This window comes from Chiroxiphia lanceolata, chromosome 9, assembly GCF_009829145.1.
Source record: "Chiroxiphia lanceolata isolate bChiLan1 chromosome 9, bChiLan1.pri, whole genome shotgun sequence".
NCBI lineage: Eukaryota > Metazoa > Chordata > Aves > Passeriformes > Pipridae > Chiroxiphia > Chiroxiphia lanceolata.
Genome location: NC_045645.1, coordinates 15,372,501 through 15,390,194, shown reverse-complemented (window position 1 = coordinate 15,390,194; position 17,694 = coordinate 15,372,501). Strand labels below are relative to the sequence as shown.

General features: G+C 40.9%; 1 long non-coding RNA gene across 1 annotated transcript in view; it reads left to right on the top strand.

Annotated features, from left to right (window-relative positions):
• The window catches only part of LOC116791153, a 252,158-nt gene that overhangs the window by 231,440 nt on the left and 3,024 nt on the right, over window positions 1-17,694 (top strand). The window contains exons 9-12 of the long non-coding RNA XR_004358618.1: window positions 2,891-2,986; window positions 4,344-4,446; window positions 14,577-14,630; window positions 15,006-15,085. This is a non-coding gene — a long non-coding RNA (uncharacterized LOC116791153). The remainder of the gene's footprint in view (window positions 1-2,890; window positions 2,987-4,343; window positions 4,447-14,576; window positions 14,631-15,005; window positions 15,086-17,694) is intronic.

The following is a 17,694-nucleotide window of genomic DNA, read 5'->3' as shown; positions in this document are numbered from 1 at the left end:
AAATTATGGTCATGGGGAATTTGTTCTGGCTATTGATTTTGAAAAGGCTTTTGTTTCTCTTCAATAGCCTTAACTTATTTCAGATTTAGGTAACAGTAGGATTTGGTCTTAAATATGTTAGATAGGTCAATCTCCTTTATTCAAATCCACAGTTATGTTAAAACTAATGAGCGTAGTTTGAAGATGATTTATATACTGAGGCTTAGACATGAGAGTCCTTTTTCTCTTATACTTTTGCTGTTACAGAGGAGCCTTTGTTTTGGGAGAAATCAGTGTTTTTAAGGGAAAAGTCAGTGATGTTTTCCTTTCTGCCCTTAGTCGGAGAATATGTTATTTTTTTAATGAAGATTTTTAGATATTATGCTGCAAGTCACTGAATGTTCATGTTTCTTCTTTGTTAATTGGGGTAAAACTCTTAAAGCCATTAGGCGATTTAAATGTAGCTCTATTTGAGCAATATCCTTTATTGGATCCCCCATTATCCTTTAAACATCTTGGTGTGCAAGGGGATAAAATTAGAATGAATTTGTTTGCTTTAAATTGCCAGCCTCTGCTTGATAAAACTATTAGCTATTTAGCTAATTGGGCTGCTCTTCCATTATCATTAATTGGCAGAATTGATACAATTAAAATGGGGGGTTTATCTAAAGTGGTTTTGGTTTTTTTCTGAGGTATTCCTATCAAGTTCCCTAACATGTTCAAGGAGTCTTACATTCTGCAATTAGAGGGTTATAGGTAAATTTAAGATTAATTTTGAAACTCTGAAGCTTCTTGTAGAGTCAGCTGGACTGGCTGCTGCTAATTTTATTGTTGTTTTTGGCTGCCCTGGTATGACGTTGTTTCGTGATTTAGACAATCCCCAGCATTATGTGGCTGTGGAGGGCGTGGGGCAATGCAACCACAGGCTGAACAAAATCAGGCCCTTAGAGCAACCCCCTGCTTTGCAGAAGGTCACGGCAAGGCTCGACCCCCGGGCTGTGTCCTGCAAGGTGCTAAACACCCATAATTTCCTGACCCACCAAAGCATTTTAACACAGCCATAACTTTTAAGCACACATACAAGCCCAGTGACGCCAATTAGCTTACTCATACTAGTAAAGTTAAACAAAGGCTGCACTTGGTTGGGGCCACGGTAATCATCACCTTGTCAGTTTGAAACTCCCACACAAATCCGTTGCAAAATAGTCCATGTTCTTCCGCTTACACCTTGGCTGTGCTCTCAGCTGATGCTGCCCTCCATATGAGCAAGGCAGGACACTGTGTTTTGATGAGTCGCTCTGCCAATCCTCTTCCCCTGTGTTCCAAACATCAAGAAACTGCACCCTCTCTGCTCCTGCCATCTCTGGTGGACATGCCATCTCTTTTAGGTTGCTAGTACAAATGATGCTTCTCCCTCTTAATACTATGATTCATGTCAGCCATTAGCCTCAAATAAATGAATGGGCCAAAAGAAAATTAAAACTAAATCACACCTCTATCAGAGGGAGGGCTTGTTGACAAGTGGGGCCTCTATTGCCAGAATTAGTCAACTGGGTCTGCCTTTTGCACCAGAGGCTAAGAAAACCAGAGGATGATTAATTGGGCAGGACTAAGAGGATGTTGCCCCTCCCACTGTTGGCCAGTGTAGGCAGTTTCCTAATCACACCAGTGGGCAGTGGGTACATCACTGAATACCACGACTACCTCTGCTTCACCTTCATCATGGTTTTATATAGTGCTGGAATACCACATTTGTTCTTCACCACCCAAACATGCTCTTATACTGTGACTTATCTTGCCTTAATTTGCAAGCCACGCAGAGCTGGGTCTATTGCCATTTAGAGCTGCTTAAAATAACTTCTTTTTAGAATATAAAATATTTTAATGCAAAATAAACTTTAAAAATGTTTTGTCTAGAAAACATGTGCAAATATAATTATATATATTTTTAACCAAAAAAGAAATCAGGTCCACTATTTAAGGCATGACCCAATATGTATGTGACATGTTTGAACACTGGAGCAACCTTGATGCAATACTGCCCTTCTTAATTTTAGTCATTGTAGTTCTAGACTATACCAAAGTCATTTCATGAAATACATCATGCTCCCTGGGTTAATCCTGATTTAGCTGTGATGCTTTACTTTGGAGTATTATCTAAATTGTTTTGCCCATCTCTCTTTCGTTCATTTTCGTGAATATCGTTCTACATAGCTTTTACTCACACCTTTATTTGTATTTAAATTGTGCGACTCTTTAAAGAGATAGACCCATCAAATGATACAGTACCTGGTGGCACAAAGAACAAGGCATTGTTTACTTTTGCATAAAAAGCAATGAAGATGGAGCACACAGTTGATAGGACACTAATGAATTATTTGAATGTCTGGCCTTAACTCAGACTCAATTCAGCTAAACCTAGTAGCCAATGGAGTTGAAATGTAATGGGTAATAATCCAAGATCCAACCATATTGTTGGTCTAGCTTGCACAGCTTGGCCCTTACTGACAACCTCAACCGAGCACTTATGCACTGAATGGCTGATGAAGTGCCTCAGCACAGTCATGTACTGCCTCAGGGACAGAGCATAGCATGGACTAAGGTTGACCTGCTGCTCTAGGTCTAGGGACACTCCTTCTGGGGAGAAAGAGAGCACCAGAGTCTCTGGGCTGGTGTGTTTCATGAGCACTGAAGTCACTGGAACAAAAGTCACCTTTGGCTGAGTGGCCTGTTGCAGCTCCCTCAGGAAGAATGAACACTCCCACCAGTCCTGTTAGAAACCCCACACTCCCACTGATTTCCCCATGACTTGAGGAAAGAGTAGGAGGGAGCAGAAACAAACCCCCTTAGAATAAAGACAACTACCTCACAGTACTAAATGCACTGATCCTGTGCTGATTTATATTTTTAGGTTAATTGCAGTAAATAAGGAGCATCACACTCATGTGTTCCTAGGGGGAACAGAGGAGCTGCAACACGGGACAGTCCTCCCTGTGCAACTTTTAAGGTGTGTTAGGGCCAAAACCTCTTTAATGCAAACAATGCTATTTATTTGCTTCCATATCAGCTCTGAATTTGGCTTATTGTCACCAGTAAAGAAGAGTCCAGAATAAGGGTCATTTGGGGTTGAAACATTACTGTGGCATACAATGCCTTTTCCTCGTTTGAAAGTAGAGGTATAACTCTGTATGTCATTAACTAAGACAATAATAAATTAATACAATAGCCTAGTAATAGTGCTGTAAAGCTTTCGTGTATGAATTGGAATGTGAATGCTGAGCTTTTCATTTCATGGTTGAAAAATACATGAGTTGACCCAAATATTAATTTCTGCATTTCAATCATTTACATATTATGGGTCAATAATAATTTCTTGCACAAATGACTTTTCAAATGAGAAGCAGTATATTGTAATGGTCTATCATATTTACAAACATCTTGTTGTTTTCCCAACTTAGTATTTAAAATATACTGGACCAGCTATTGTTTGCCAAATACAATACAAAACTGGGTCATGTAAAATTTGGATGCTATTTTCTTTTACTGTTACCTGTAATTTATAATATTCATAAACCATGGAGTGGCAGGCCCCTGCCCCTAGCAGGCCCAGGCCCCCAGTTTGGAACAAGCATGGTTTTCCAGCAATGGTTTAGGAGACCTGACACCTCTTTCTGCTCTTTCCTGACCTTAAAAATCTCACCCCTTTGAGCAGCAATCCCTCTGAAGATCCAGCACTGTCAGCGGGACTAATGGTGGGGGTTTTGAGAAGTTTATTACATCCCAAGATTTCTTTACAGCATTCAGTGACATCCAACAAAATGCCTAGGGTGTCTTTTTTCAATTACTTTACAAAGCTAAAATAATATAAATAACCTTGCTTTTTACTTACTGGTATTGAACTTAGTCCATCATTTTGGGCTGTTCATTGTTTCATCATATTCCACCCCTTTATTAGCCAACATATACCAACAGAAACCTTTTGTCTTGGAGTAAATAGTGTTCAAGTACTGAATTAATCAGAGACTAGTGCAACATCTATATGCTGCCCAGCAAGATGAATTTACACATTTGCCTTTTCCCCTAATTATAATTCCAGAGGTTGAATGTCCATAGCATATGGGTATATCCTCATAGAGGCATGCAAACACACACATACAGGCACACACACTGTACATTAATCTCTCTTGGCTTATCTGTTGCTGTCTTTAATTTGTATACTTCAAAATTGAGTGGTGAGGTCATTTATTAGACTGTTTCCATGAGTTTTACGTAGTGATAAGAAAGCAGTAACATGCAATTTGTTATTACAGAACTCACTTTTTTTTTTAAGTATGATCTAATATTTTCTTTCTTTAACTGAACAGTGAGGAAGAAGAGCTTTCAGAGTTAACTAAGAGTTAACTGGCTACATTTCAACTGTCACCATTGTCTTACATCTACATAGAGAGCAGAGAGATCCAGAGAGGTGTAAGTACTGCAGGCTGCTGGGAAAAAAACATTTATAAGTAGAAATTTTTCCTCAGAGCAAATTTTTCCAGTTTGTCTTGATTTTTTTCTTTCCCTATTTTTTAAACACAACGTGTGATGGAGATGATTGTTATTATCCAAAGGACCTTACTTGCTGGCTCACTGCATCTCTGTTTATGAAATGCCATAACAAAAGTGAGCTCACGCTTGTGTGCTTCCAATGCGTGATGTTCCTGTGTGCCAGATGGGCACTTTCATGACTGTATGAGCGTGGATTATTTCATTTCCTACATCTGGGACTCCAAATGGCTGCACAGAATGCCACAGGAGAGAGGAACAGATCTTCAGCTGGAGAAACCTACCTTCACAGGGGAACCAGCTACATCAGAGGGGATGAGGCAGAGAAGCCCCGAGTGATATCTGAAAGTTCACATAAACCAGGGCCATAAGGGAAACCTTTAGAACTAGGAACAAGACAAAAATAAACAATAACTAATGCTGGATGTCAGCTGTGGAGAGGGGGGAGGGAAAATAAACCATAAGCAGTTTCTTGTCTGGCCACAGAAGATGTGTTTGGAATGCTGTTTTGTATTTCAGCTCAGAAACTCTGCTGTGACCTTCAGATATCACTGGGTATTACAAGTTCTACAGATAGCCAGAGAGAAATATTCCAAGGAGAGCTGGCATATACTATGCCATACTAGTTAATGTTGTCTGCATATTGCTCACAGCCCGCTCCAGAACTGTGGCCAGGCAGCCTTGTAAAAACACTGCAGAATCCTACAGTAACAGGCAGGAATGCTAGTTTGTCATAAAGCTGTTGCAGGATTTGGGATAATTACTTGTTTGTTTGTAGGATAAGTGAGTGCTTTCCTTTTTTTTTAAGCCCAAAACAATGAGAGCAGATCCTCTGTATAGTGAGGACCTGGCTCACTACACTTTTGCAGAATATTTTGCATTTCAGAGCCAGCAAACAGGAGGAGATGGAGAGAAGAGACAGAATAGCCTGTCCTATGTGTGATTGAATTAGCTATAGCTGAAAAAAAAATATAGTTAAACCAGTGACTTCCTTAAGATGAAAGAGAGCAAGCCCCCAAAAGAGAACAAATGGAAAAAGTAATGAACAAAAGAAAGTAAGAGCTTATGACACAAAGTAAGAAAAATAAACAGCAGTTGACTTAACTATTTTGCATAAGATATTTACAAACCACAGCATATTACTGTTTGCTTTATGCATTTTCACATCCTGCTCAGTTTAAAGCAGTAATTTTCTGCAAGGACAACAGAGGGAAAAAAAATGCTTTACACTGCTTATATTAATTACATTTTTTCATTACCCGTCATGTTTTCTACAGGCCTGTGTATTATTACTGTAAAATGTAATGAAACAGAAAAAGAAAAAAAGAATGGACTTCTGGGAAATTTTCCAATTCTTGAAATGCAATGTTAATTGAGTGCTATTTTTAGGTCATCACAGATAGAGCTGAACCCATTGCCATCAGCGCACAGAATGGGGACAGCCCAGGTGCAGCACAAACTGGGTGAGGGAATCAGTTTCTACTGATGGAGAAAAAGGGAGAGAAACTAACTCCCCAGAGCAGTGGTTCTTGATAAGTTTGGGGTAGTTTCTATTTCTTGCTGTAAAGTTCTCGAAGCAGAAATGAAAGGCAAGGGTGCAGAACTGGCGTGGGTCCAGGACCCACCGTGATCATGGATGCTCCTGAAGAAGATCTACTGACTCCTGTGACAGCAGAGCAGAGCAAATGAAAGTGAGACGCTCTATCTGGTTTGGTGGCTGACTTTCAGCTCTGGGAGAGCACTCTGAAAGTCAACATGAAATAAAGTCCCCCAAAATGTATCAGAAATCCTTTTAATTTATAGATCTCTTAACAGGCTGCCAAAAATCAATTTTTTAAAATTTGTATATCGTGCAGCCAAAAAAAAAAAAAAAGAATTGAAAACCACAATTTCTCACAGTTGCTTTGATCGCGAGAAGAGACACACAGGATTCTGCAAGCAAATCTGAGCCCCCTCACTAAGTCCATTAACTGGGTACCTCTACTGTCAGTCCCAAGAATCAGTGTAGCTCTACTGTTCCCTGTGTTATCTGCCTCTTCTCCCAAAGAGTGCTGGGAAGCTGTTTGAGCCCGTAACAGCTTGTGAAGACATGGGGAAATAGTTACTGGTACTTGTGAGTGGGTGGAGAAGTGGTGAAACAAGAGAAGTGGAAAATCTTCAGTGTGCACTTACCAAGGCCAAAATCACAGAATATTCTGAATTTGAAGGGATCCACAAGGATCATCAAAGTCTGACTCCTGCCCCTGCACAGGACAGCCCCAAGAATCACACCATGTGCCTGAGAGCATTGTCCAAACTGTTCTTGAACTCAGACAGGCTTGATGCTGTGACAATTTTCCTGGGGAGTCTGTTCCAGTGCCCAACCACCCCCTGAGTGAAAAACTTTTCCTCCCTGACACAGCTTCAGGCCATTCTCTTGAGTCCTGTCACTGATAAGCAGAGAGAAGAGATCAGTGCCTGCCCTTCTGCTACTCCTCATGAGGAAGCTGTAGACCACAATGAGGTCTCTCCTCAGTCTTTTCTTCTACAGACTAAATAGACTAAGTGACCTCAACCTCTCCTCATATGACTTCCCCTCCAGACCCTTCATCATATTCATAGCTCTCCTTTGGATGCTCTCTAATAGCTTTATATGCTTATTATATTGTGGTGCCCAAAACTGTACATGGCACTCAAGGTGAGGCCACACCAGTGACCTCTGTGAAAGAGGAGAGAGCATCCCACCTGAGGGAAGCCAACGTTATCTCCACAAAGCTGTTCATTCTCAGTACTGCACAGCACTACTATAAAAACAGGAGCATAATCCTACCATTCTGGCAGCCATTCTAAATGACCACGTAGCATGTTATGGAACAACTGAGATTAACAGTTTTCTGCCCACTTTGGCCACATGCACATTAGATCTCAAAAAGCAGCCATGGTCAAGTGGTAGAATTACCAAGACTGTACAACCAGTTCTTCTGTTTGTTTTAGTGATAGTGGAGACTTGTTAACCAACCTGTAGGTATAAGAGACAACTCTCCACCCATACTGGCCCATGTCATCAAAGACATTTTGGGCAGGATCCTAAACAAAGACACTTAAGCACCCAAATTCCCAAGATGATCTATGCCCTTTCACCTTGGTACAAACAGCTTGCATGCTGGCACTTTATTCATTACAAGTTTCTTTGTTTTTCTGTGGTTCTGTTAGTCACTTGAGGGTCCAGGCTCGTCCTTTTATCAATCTCTGCTCAAGAATCCTGAATATGCCCAAGGGCCACATGAAATACAAGGCGTTAATAGTGCTCCCCTGGGTGTGGCTCTCCTTGACCTGTGTAATAGCTTGTGCATCAGCTATCCATCATGAGCCTGTCTTTGTTTCTTGCCTATCTTCAAATCTCTGCCCTTCCCCTAAGTCACATAAGCTGTGGCTTATCAAAAATACCACCTCAGTGCATTCCAGATGTGTCTTCCCACCCATTCTCCAGCAGATTTGGCAGTGGTATAGAAATATTATGAATTTGCCTGGCAAGGCTTAGATGGATTAAAAAAAAAAGCAAAGCAAAACACAAACTGAAGAGTTAGTTTGCTCTCCAAACATTTCTAGTGCTAAGATAGAAGTGATAAATCATAAATATAAGCCAACAAGATTTTCTCTTATCTGACACATTGAATTAAGGCTGTTGTGCTCAAACGCTTATAGCAAAATTGACAAACACTTCCTTTTAGGAATGCTGCATCAAAGGTATTAACTTTTATAGTCAAACACCATTTAAAGCCAAGGCAAGGCATGTGCATTAGCACACACTGCCACATACCCTCACACAAGGCGTGTGAACTGTGATACTCTGTTTGCAAATCAAGAAAGAAATCCTGCTCATTTTGACTATGCTTGTCCTGCCTCCAGCAGTGATGCCAGCATTTGGGCTTCACTTAGTCAAGCCAAGTGGCCCCAGCTTGTTGCAGCCTCACCATGGGCCTTAGCTCATTATTGGCTTGTCAGCACTTATACTTCATCAAGACCAATCTCGAGCCTGACAGCTACCCCCACATTTTCATATCTCACCATGACAGACTCCTTTTTATGTTTAGATTAGAGCTATTCACCTTTGCTAGGAAAATTGATCTAAATCCACAGACCTCCAATTGGGAGTCACAATATTTTTCCACATAGAACCTAGTCTTGTTCTTTCACAAGGATTCGTTTTTCCTCAGCACCTGAAGTTGTTCTTGTAGGCAGCAGTCCAGAAATAGCAGGGCTCCTTTGCAGGCCAGAGCAGGTAAATTTTTTGTAGTGGGATGACAGGAGCAAATGGTGGAGAGTATAGAGGGAGCAGAGGGAGTCATGAAACCACAAAGTCTCCAGAAGCAAGGGCAGCCTGACCCAAGCCAGCTGGATCCCATTACACCACCCTGAGGGGAACGGCTCCTATGTGAGCCAGCCCCTGCAGTGCTCAAGCTACTGGGGAAAGGGCAATGAATTTGTTAATTCCAAGTGAAACTCATTGCATAAATCAGGAAGTCAGTATTCAAATGGCAATTCAGACTTGAGATAATGTCTTAAGATACATGTAGCCACTGGTTTCCATGGGAATTTTGCCATATCTTTCACCAGGACTAGGATTTAATCTCTGGGAATTTTCATTTTTTCGACTTGATTTGCTGGCATCTATCCTCTGTTGAAAGACAGTCACAGCACACCTGAAGAATTGTGGTAATAAGCTGGTCAAGGAGGCTTTCAGGATGGACCTGAGGAAGCTGCAAAGATTTGACTGGATCAATAGGTGGGATTTCATCAGAGAGAGGGGATTCAAATGTCACTTCGAAAATTTCACTTCGATGTGTTCATTTTCTGTTTCAGCTGTGTTGAGAATGACCTGTAGATTTTAACTTTGACTCAGAGCAGGAAAAATAAGCCATTAATTCTTATGAAAAAAAAAGCCATTCCAGGCCACACACATTTGGCATGTTCAGGAGTGAACCATCACTTCCATGATGAAATCAGTGGATATCATTTCAGCTTTGGTCAGATGAGGCCTCAAGCTTGCAGACCATGCACCAAATGTTTATTAGTGTTTAGAAGGTCAGATAGATACTGACTGCAGCCCAGTGCTTTCAAAGGCTTTAGTTGTCTTGATCCAAGGAAGCAATAGGTAACAGTGCCTAAGTATGTTTCAGGCTCTGGGGTTTTCAGAAACCCATGTGTTCCCAACTCCCAGTGACAACAAGGAGCCTGAAAGCTTTAAAAATCTGAAGTAGATACTGATCTGTATCCAAGGCTGTTCAAATATCTGTGGAAATCTGTCTCTAATTTATCTAGTAGCGCTGTCCTTCTGGGCCACATTTGGAACCATGAGCTCTTCACATGGCACTACTCTGCAAACTCTGCTCCTTTGCACAGCTGTGTGTAAAACAAGAGGAAAAAGTGCATTATGGCCCTCAACTAGCAGGAAGATGCCATAAGCAATGATGTGTTAGCCAGGATGTTAGAAGATGCCATTGTATACATCAGATGCAGAAACCAATCAAGCTGGGGTAATTACATTTTGTGATTTAAAGGTTTTTGCAGATGTGAAGCTTCCCACCCTTCTTCCCAGCCTCTGTGTGACCCCTGCTGAGGATCTGCACTGCTGCAGGTGAAGAAGCCCAGCTAGGCAACATGGCCTGCATGTATGGGCTCAAAGGCTATGATTGCTACAGTGCTGGCACCCAGCTCACATTACACCCAGGAGGACCCAGATGCTGAACTGGGTGTCCGTGCTTACACATGAGCCTTTGAAACAAAAATGTAAGTGGACCGACTCCTGAGTACTTTTGTCGATATGCCAGCACATGACCTCTGTGGTCTTCTTGCAGTCCTACTCAGGGTAGATTTGAGAGAAGGCAGTGTTCTTACCCAAGAGGATGGACATTTGTGATCTAACCGATTAACTCTGTTTTATCCAGGAGGGTGCTCTCAGCCAGAGAGTGAAATGTTTCTAAAGCATCTCAAAACAAATCCCAGAATGATCTGTGCTGCACCTGCACACTGCTGCCTCTGACCCACATTCCTGCCAGCCCAGGGAGTAGAGTGGGCTTTGGACCCATCAGCTCTGGGCACCAGGGATTTTGTAATACTAGAAAAAGGAGGTTAATTCTCCACTCCATTTTACTGGTTGTACGCTAGTGAAATGCTGCTGAAGTCACTAGAGGTGCACTGCTGTAAACCCAGTGCAACAGAACAAGTATCCAGCTTGATATATTTAATGTTGATAAAGTTAATAATGCCAATGTAAAGAGAGTCCAGAGCAGGACTGACCTCTGGCCTCTCAGATTTACCTCAGTAGATCACTCCTTACCCCTATTATTTTCTTTAAGTTTTTTTGCCTTGTAATCTTCCTGGGTATCACCAGAATGAAGTTTGCCTCCTGACTCCTCAAACCCAAGCATATCCCTATTTAAGGATTGGGACTGGGAGAAAGAATACCATGTTTAAATGGTATCCATTGAAATGGGGCACTGTGCACAAAAGGCCTGCCAGGTTCCTGTCAGAAGACTTAGCTGAAGAGTGGGGGACTGGAAACACTGGCTGCAGCCAAATTTCCTTTTTTCTATTTGTTAATCTACTTTGTCCAAACAATATGAACATTTGGTGCATTTAGCTCTAAATATGTCAAATTCTCCTTTAGGGAAGAACTTCAAAAACCTAAAATCATCTCCTAAGATCAAATTCATTGCCTGAGCTCAAAATTATTCTTCTCTACACAAATAAACACACACACACACTCATACTTGCATGCTTTGTCTGCACTGCAGGAATTGTCCTGGGCTGTGCTGTTTGTGGAGCCATGCTAAAAAGCCTGGCTTTCTGATACTGAGAGAGTGCTGCAAATATTAACACATCTTTGTGGGAGGGGGAAGTAAGAATGATTATCCCAGAATGTAACAAATCTAAAAATAAATTGGCTTCATTTTCACCTATTGCACACCAATGGGGGTAAACCAACTTTAATTAGTGTAACAGGACAATAGGAATGGAATTGGCTCGGTCACAAGATTTTTGCAGGATGACACTGATGCTATTACTATCCAGCTTCAAAGATTTGGAAAGATGTGGCTGCTAACACTGGAGAATAGAAACCTGTTTTTCATCAACTAGGCTGGCCTGACAAATTAAGTCTGTGGAGTCATTAGATTAAGATAAGAGCTTATCTCCTAGACTGACATTTATTCAGAGGTTTTTATGCTTCTCAGCTAGTAATTAGTGCAGTTGAATTTTTAACACTGCTTTGTCCAGTTGTTTGACAAATTTGAAATATATACAGTTTTGATTAAAAAAAATAACTAAAATCCAAGAATGCAAGATTATTAGCTTGGAGAGGTTTTAATTTCTGGAAGAGTTGAGATGATACTAAAAATCTTCAAGGAGGTCAGAAGTGCTTCTGCTGTTGACTCATTTCCATACGCAGATTGAGAGGCTCCTTAAACTAAATTTTGAGGAACTAAGCAGCAGATATCTCTAGCAAATCTGTAATTTCTTTCATGCCCATCCATTTTGTAATTCTGCTGCTTTAGAGGGGCAGGAATATGATGCAGGCTGTGCTCCTGCTCATTAAAGCTTTTCTGCCTCCTTTAGCACTCAGGTTAGGATTTTGGGTAGGGGCAGTTTCAAGAGGATTCCTCATTCATATAACTGGTTTCATGGGATAAGTTTATTTTTCCTGTCCTAATTTTCTTGTAATTTCCTTTTCTTCTTACTATGGATTGTTCCAGAGTAAACCAGTGCATTACTTTTGGACACGTTTTAACATTGCTTTAGATTAACAAGTCTCACTTTTCTTTTAAGCAGCTCATTTTGAGTAACTGAAGATCAGCATTGGATTAATAATTACTGATTAAATGGATGTCTGTTTGTTTATGAACTCTGATAGGTTTGCTACAGCAACATCCTGTTACTGCTGTTACAGCGTTTGTTTTGTCCGAAGTACAGCCATCTCAGCATCTATGGTTGTTTCCTTTAGAAAAACACAGGCAAGAGAAGTTCATGGTATTAAATTATAGTTCATCCAGCTGCTTTATTCCTGTGATTACTGGCTTTCACAAAAAAAACCCCACAAACAAAAAAAACCCCAAACCCAAACCCAAACAAAAAAAAAGACCAAAAAACAACAAAAACAAAACAACAACAAAAAAAAACACACAAAAAACCCCCCAAACAACAAAACAAAAGAACCAAACCAAACCAAACCAAACAAAAACCAAACAAAACCCAAAACAAACAAACAAAAAAATCCAAAAAACCCCCAAACATGAACCCCCAAAAAATCTCAGACTGCCTATTTGGAAAATAGACCATCCTTCTTTGGATTTTACACCTTACTGCCAAGACCCCTGAACTCTGTGGACTCATAGGCTGTCAACTGCACAGGGTGACCAGCATTGTCACTGGCCTGCACTCCTGAGCTTGATCAGCAGTGGTAGAGTAGAACATGGGCTCCCGGGCTGACTGGAACCAGGATCTTCACACTGTTTTTTCATGTCCACTTGTGCAAGTTTTCCTGTCACTTTTATGACTCCAAAGCATGAGAGGATTTAAATATCTCATAAGTACAACAGCTTTTCCATGGTCGGGATGCCATGGATGGGAAGTAAGGCATGAGGCAGGCAGCCTCATGATTTCAGAGCTTTGCACAGCCAGGAATGAAACCCTACTGCTCTCTACTTTCTGAGACAGATCCTTGACCTAGACCTGCCCTGACTCCTGTTTCAGTGCAGATGCTTTCAGCCCTCTGTGTCTGGTAAGACCCTTGATACTTCCCACTGGAGGTGTGAAATGCTATACATACATACATACATACATACATACATTCATACATACACATATATATATATATATACGCACACACATGCACATATAATAAATTCAAGTTCCATGGCAATCCCTGCCATTGGACATCCCAGCACTCCTGGTCTGTAGGTGAGACCTCAGCTTGTGTCAGGAGTGCCTAGAGAAAGAGATGGAGACAGTATATTTGGCAATGCTCAAAAGATGGCCTGGAAACAAAATTGCGCCAAGCTGAACCACTTGCATCAATCCCCCAAAAGCTTCAAGAAGTTTGGCAGACAAATTCTTTCCCATCTAAATTTTAGCTGTTAATTCTGCCTTTGCTGTCAACCAGATCAAAAATACATAACTTTCAGTGTACAACTCACTTCCTGGCAGAAAGAAATGGAACCCCTTCCTGGGCCTTGGGTGAGCATGAAGGGAAGACCCAATTTCTGATGCCTCTAGGGAGGAGGATGACCTGAACAGAGGGACAAGGAGGGATTTAAGTTCAAAATTCCCAGAATTTGTGGCAGCAGCATCCCTATTTTCCTATGTTGTTTCACTTTCTTGTGTTGTGCATTGCTCTGCTGTACATTGCTACAGAAGCTGGATAGCATCAGCACTGAAGCACCCAGGCAAGCTTCAGTCTGTTAGGTTGTTAGAGAAAAGGGGAAAAGTTGCCATCATCCAGGCACACAGACAGAGAACCAAAGAAAGACCATACCTTTGGGACAAAACACCAGCTAATATGAAACTGTTAACATCTCCTTTTGATGGGCTGGAGATTACAGCATAGAGGTGTCTTGATGTTGTCTGTCGCAGCTGCCCATCAACAGTGCTGGCTCATGGGCCAGTTCCCTGGCCCCGCCTGCCCTTTGCCTTGTGCCAACAATTTAAAGACACGCAAAATAAATTAATAGTCTTGGTTTTGGCCTGAGTATCTAGAGTCTGAGACCTTTGCTGGACCTACACATAAGGCCAAGGACTGACAGAAGCACTAGCAAAAGAGAAGTCCAAACAGGTCAAGGGAAGGGGCATTGCAGACTAATAAACTCTGCTAGTACGTGGAGAATTTTGTTCAACTCCTGATGGCAGAAAAGACAGCCTGGACTGGCAGGTAAATCTCCCTGAAAATAGCAGAAATAGAGGTTAGAGCAACATATTTATCTCAGGTTACTTGGTACATAGGTAGATTTAACAGCATGAAGGTGTCAATGAATGGCAATAACAGTACAATCATGCTTTACTCTGCCTTCTGTTTACAGTGTCCCACTCTCAGGTGGATGGTTGCTCTTCAGCATTTGGCCAAGGTCAGACAGGTGAGAGAGAATTTTTTCGCAAGTTTCTGGTCTTCCTAATTGATTTTTAAAATGACAGAAAAGGGCAATAACTTTTTTTTGACTGGCAAATACATTTTCAGTGTCACCAGAAAATGGTGCCTGTCAACTTAGACATTACTCTGATTTTTTTTTTGATAGCTTTTGACTTCTAAATTTGGTGTAAGAGGTACCCATGTCCCAGAAAAATTTGCTTGCTTTTTTTAACTGAATTCCATAGGCTGAAATTTATGCATGGTAAATGTTTCACAGTACAGTAAATTATGCAGCAGGTTCCATACAAACATCCTTTACTCCCAGAAATGAAGGTAGCACAAGTACATGTTGTAGCCATCCAGCTGTTTGTGTTTCCTCCAGGCATTCAACATTTCTCACAAATAACTACACTTTGCACTTCTGTAACACACATCCGGAGACCCCACAGGGCAACAGCAAAGGTTGGGTAAACACCTCCATTTCTATTTTATAGATACTTAACGCTTCTGAAATGCAAGCTCAAGGCAGGCTGTGAGGCACATCTAAAGCTTGGAGGAGTCTTTCTGGAAAGCCAATGGAAATTATTTGCTCCAATATTAGTAGCAGGTCAAGTGGTCAGTGGTCAGTGCAGCTGTTGGAAGGTTGTTCCCTTGCACCATGTGAAAGTGCCCCTCCAACAGCCCAAGCTTGTCCCCATTTTGTTTTTCTGTTGTATGATATTAATTAAACCCTTTGCTGTGACATGCCAATGCCAGTGTGCCAAATCCTGAGCAAATCACATTCTCTGTTCTTCTGTAGCAGATTTGTGAGATAATCTATTATAGATTAATCATTTCAGTCTTATGGTGCAATGTAAAAAATAAATTGGAGTTATGAAGCTGGAGGGGAGCCACTGGGGGGTGGTGTGTTCTCATTGATGCTCCTTATTTGATCTTTGAAAACAGTGTCACGATGAGATTTTTGAAACTGATTGTTACCCTGTGGAATCCAAATCACAAGGTAAAAATTTTGTGGAGTAAGTTTTCATGTCCACAAATATCAGCTCAATATTGAACTCTAGATGATTTTTCAGGTTATTTCCTTCCTTCTTCTCACAACATGAAACATATCTGGGCTGATCCATCTCTTTAGAATAATAGATGGTAGAAAAATAAATAAAATAAAATAAAAGCCCTTTTAAAGACTGAATATCTGCTGGAGATGGAGGTATCCAACCCAGAAAAATAATACAGGCCAGGAATGCAGCCAAATATACTGTAAGAAAATAATAATTTGCATAATTTTAAATATTCTCCAACATTTTATAAGCTCCCAAATGTCAGACAGTGAGTAATTTGCCTATTACTGTAGTCCTTGTTATACTCCCAACTGAATCACAGTAGGTCCTTGGTGTCTCCAAACCGGAGCAGGGGTTAGTGCATATGGACAGTCATTCTCCCACATAGCTCCCTGGTCTCTTCTGCAAACAGGAAGATCCACAATCCTCTCTGAATTAGGTATGAACTGAGAAATGAGACATTTAGTTCTATCTCTCTGCCATGTTCCATCCACCTAGACAGCAAGGCTTTATCCTGCCATCAGTTACTGAATGCAAACCTACAATGATTTCATGACATGCTTTACCTTCCAAAGGATGGCAGAATATTGCAGGGAATACAAGGAATGGAAAGCATTATTTTTGTTACCGTTTCTTTTGCTTGGGTGCAAAGTAAATCAAACTAGGCTTCATGCTGAGTGATATATCATATAACCCTTCAATGTGATATGTATCCAACGATTTGTTTTTCACTATGGCAGCTTTTCACAATCCATAAGTCAGATGGAACGTAGGGAGATTTCCTAGCTTGAAATGCAAAGTGATTTTTTTTTTTTAAGATATGCTGGGGATTTTTTTCCATACCAAGAAGAGTTACTGAAGAATACAGCTGAAAATATGTGCCAGAGTATATTCACTAATGATTTACTCAAAAGATATGATGGAAAATAGAGTTGCTTACAGAGTTCTTCTTAGTAATTAATGCATTAGAAGTGTGCGTTCTAGCAACATTAAGACTCTAGCAAGAAGATAACAAACAGAAGAAAATTACTAGCATAGTGCAAATCTGAACTGGTTTGAACAAATCCATCTTTCACTTGCAACCTATCTTTTGTATTCAAGGGGTAATTATGGTCATACATGTGCTAAAAAAGGTTGATGCATGAGGTATGTGACCATAGTTAGAGAAAAATGTAGACAGATAAATGGATAGCATGTGAAAAAGAAAATATGCCTTTAAAATTGCATTAGAATATTGATGTGATTGGTGAATCATAACATTATGTTGCTTAAAAAGTGATGGGCAGAAAGCCTTAAAATGCTTGCTAATTCAGCCTGAAAAGGAATTTTCTCTCCTTGCTTTCTCAGCAAAGGCAGTCCTATCCCACCAACTCTGTTTGCTCAGGCTCTCAAAGGCCAGTTTCTATGGAGCTGTGAACACTCCTTTCCCTTGGGAACGACGATAAGAACCAAGTTTATCCTCAGTACCAATCTAGCATGGGTCAAAGGATAAGCTGAAGGACCAATCTGCACCCAAACTTGTATCACTGGATGTCAGCATAATGAATGCCACTAGGGCCAGCTCAAAGAAAATCAGAAGCCACACTTAATGTATCCTGGGGTACTCATTGTGAATTGATATTTAGGGACTCAACATGATGCCCTGGAGACCTCTTTCCATGTCTTGTACACCAGAAAACCTACACTGTGTTTGTGTGCATAGACTTTCAGAGGGTTTTGAGCATTTGGGGGCCTCACCATCTTTTTTTGTGCAACCTGTTTTAAGTCATGTAGTTTTACCTACTGAGTATAATTTGCATGTAAGATAAGCAGTGGTGGAAGTCTGATTCATTGGCACTTTGCCCAGGTGTAAATACCTCATGTGTTGGGAAGCAGCAGATCAAGACAGTGGTGGGGTGTTTTGTTTTCCTGAGATGTGAACTTGCATTGATCAGCCAGCTAAAATCTCCTCAGATCACTCCAGGTTCTAATTCCCTCACCTAAGAGATTTCTGAGCAGCTTGTCCTTACAGGT